At 36.0% G+C, this 3,511-nt stretch overlaps 1 long non-coding RNA gene across 1 annotated transcript; it reads left to right on the forward strand.

Annotated features, from left to right (window-relative positions):
* The first annotated feature begins 1,636 nt into the window (after positions 1-1,636).
* LOC308689189 lies at positions 1,637-2,511 on the forward strand. Its single transcript, XR_014029968.1, has 3 exons — positions 1,637-1,687; positions 1,876-2,064; positions 2,408-2,511. It is a non-coding gene; the product is annotated as an uncharacterized lncRNA (long non-coding RNA).
* The last annotated feature ends 1,000 nt before the right edge of the window (positions 2,512-3,511 follow it).

Genomic DNA, 3,511 nt, shown 5'->3' on the forward strand with positions numbered 1-3,511 from the left:
TACTATACATATTTAATATATTTTTACTTATAATGCATTTTTATTACAATAAAAACTTTAATGATATGTTTAATTTGAGATATTTTTAACCTTAAATAATAATACTACCAGCTGATAGGGCTCTCTGTATGTTTACAGCATTATGTGAGTTTTTTTTTCTTGAGAGAAATTAACGCCTATCTTGTGTACCTAATATTTATCCAAATGAGTCAATATTGAATCAAATCACAAGAATTGAATTGAAATCGTGAAATTTGTGTCAAGCAATAATAATAAAAAAATTTAGCTTAGCAGAAATTGTACCATGTGAACATTGTAACATGTTTCTGTTTAGTTACTAAAATGTTTTGACAATCACAAAACTTATTGTGATGCAAGATTTTTCAGGTGATATCTGAAACCTTATTCTCTGTTGGGTTCCATCGTAACTATTAGTTTGTGTAGTGCTACTGTCTGTGTGTTCTCTGCTTTCCATCTTCATTTTGGTATAAATAAGTGTATGCAGGGTTTAAAGGGGAAGGTTTTTTTTCACCTCTCCAACCTTTACTTCCCCGTAGATTAGCTTTACCTGCCTATTCTTTACCTACCATTCAGTCGGTACAATATTTTTTTCGTTCTATTTTAAAGATCGAATGGGGGGCCCCATATATACCTTCGCCTTGGGCCCCCAATTTGCTAAATCCGCCACTGGTCTCAGCTAGTAGAGAAGATCGGTTGGTTCACGTGCCGCTAGGGATCTGTCGCGTCCTTATCTACTGTCTATGGTCGCGTCACATTTACAAGCGCCAAAACGCTATTTGTTGTCTGAATTTCGTAATAAAAGTGACAGATCTGATAGTTGAGATTGTTGTTGTTGCAACCAACAACACAACAGTTTTTCGGCATGATTTGCAACCAAAGGAAAAGAGTTAGGTGCTCGTTTGTCTTCCGCTTCGTGTGTTGCTTAATGGCGGGCGCTTGTTTGTTTTACCCTTTGCTGTGGTTGCTATGCGTGCGCAGTGCATTATGGGAGCACAAGTCCCGGATGTCCGACCTCGAGAATAACGTATGTAATCGGTGACGTCACTTACATTTAGTGAGGAATTGGTTGAAACCTGGTTGAAACTAGCTCAGTGGTAAACAAATATTGATAAAAAAAATGTTCTGTGATTTCAGCAGCAATAAAATAACCCATAACAGAGGGAAAGCTCCACGACTTCAACATTTCTGAAGAAAGCTGCTGCCGGAGAAGTAGGAAATACAGGTAGGAAATCCAAAACTAACGAATTAATTATTGATTTTAGGAAACAGAGCCCCTCTTCCCCTCACTATCATTGATGGCCGACCTATTGAGATAGTACAAGAATACAAGTACCTTGGCACAATAATTGATAGTTAGCCATGTTTTGAATCACACACACTGTATACTATTTATTTAATTGTCAGAGCATTTGACGGGGAAAAAGTCAAATGCAAATTTATATTTGATATGATATTGCGCAGGTGCACGTGATGCAACGCTGTCAGAAATTTCAGGACTTCAGTCGACCAAGATTTTCTTTTGTTGATTACAGCCCTACTGTTTTGTCTGTCTGTCTTCTTGTTGGTTTCTTGTGAGTAGGCTAACATACATTCTTCTGTGCTTTTTAAATGCTGTATGCAGTCTTCCAGAACACAGCTGCCTGTGGATGACCGTTCTGTCTGTCTGGTAAGTTATATTCACTAATAACAGAAGTATACTATAAAGTGGGACCAGGGAACTTCTGCAAATAGAAATCTGAGATAAATAGGAAGATAACAAAATTATTTTAGTTGTCCCCTTTGAACCCCAACACGACTATTTCATAACAAGCTTTTGGTAATATGACCCAATGTGATACCAATTTATGTTCTTAGGATATTCCACAGGCAATCAGGGACCGCTGCATCAAGGTCACAGCAGTGATAATATACAAACGATCTGATGCATGGCCTGTACACCACTGCATTCATGGCATCTCACAGTGTGACTGGGCTTGGGTCATCATGCAAGGGGGAGACACACGACCATCACTCCCCAGTGAAGATGTTAAAAAAAGATTGTTGGTAAGTATTTTTTTCTTGACAGTCAGTAATGTACCATCCGTAAAAAGTGACAAATGCCTGCCGCACTGTGTAGTGTAGTGTTGTATCATTTCACAACATTAGAAAACATTAGAAAACATTGAGTGAGCCATACAGACTTAAGAAATTAAGGTAACCAGGTATTTTGCAAAGCAGGCGTGGGTATGTGTTGCCCTTACTGTTACTCTTTCACTCTCAATAGTTTGTCATTGTATCTGTAATATCTGTATGTATGTATATGTACCTGTTTGTACTTAATGTCAATGTATCTATCTGTAACGTGTCTGTTCTCCTTTCCTTTTCTTCCCTTCTTTTCTCTCTTTAGGTGAAGTTAAATCTGTCTTCCCAGAAAAGTCGGATGCTGAAATTGAGGGATTCATTCGCCAGAAGTTGTCAAATGCGGCCAAGATCATAAAAAGACAATCATGCTAAATCTATGGAAAAAATCAAATAAAATGAGAAAAATATTTTTTAGTTTACTGTCTTTTTATTTGCCTGAGCTAAATATTTAAATTCATGTACATTTGACAGTTGTAGGTATGATACAAATACCATGGTACATACCATGGTACACGTCCCATTGTACTATTAAAAATACCATGGTTTATGTACCATGGTGCATATCATATGTGTACCATGGTACCATCAATATACCATGGTACATGTACCATGGTACTGTCAAAAATACCGGGGTACTAGTACCATGGTATTTGTACCATGGTACAAATACCATGGTAAAATTTCTTATGGGTAAAGCATGGTTTATAGTGTCAAATAACGAATAAAAACCATCTCATCCGAGGAAATTGACTCTTGGACATGGATTATCGTGATAATAACTACCTAAAATAATAAACACATTTGGAGAAACTGTAGAGTTTCGTGAAGAGAGTGATGGCAGAGTGATGACATGACATTCAGTCAAAGTGAGCCCCCTCGTGGCTGGCTATTATGGCTGCAGGTCATAAGTCCCGCACTTTTCATAAAAGTGACACTAGCCTACTCTTCAAATACAGTTTCTGTATTGTATGCAACAGTTTCTGTACTGTATTCTATAAACACACACTGAACTCCTCCAGCTTTTATTTTGGCACTTCGGGTTACCGGCATTTTGAATTTGCATATTAGTTAAATATTTAGTTTCACCGGAAACATTTAGATTTAGATTTAAAAATTAGATTCAACATTTAGATTTAGATTTAACATTTAGATTCAACATTTAGATTTAGATTTAACATTTAGATTTAACATTTAGATTTAGATTTGATATTTAGATTTAACATTTAGATTTAGCATTTAGATTTAACATTTAATATTTAGATTTAACTATTTAAAATATCTCTAAGTTGACAAATATTGTTTTAAATGTGCTAAAAAGTGACCGTCAAAAATTCATACCCGTTTTTTAAACATTGTTTGAAGCTAAATG

The sequence above is a fragment of the Scardinius erythrophthalmus genome, assembly GCF_964197995.2.
Source record: "Scardinius erythrophthalmus genome assembly, chromosome: 4".
In the NCBI taxonomy this organism is placed as follows: domain Eukaryota; kingdom Metazoa; phylum Chordata; class Actinopteri; order Cypriniformes; family Leuciscidae; genus Scardinius; species Scardinius erythrophthalmus.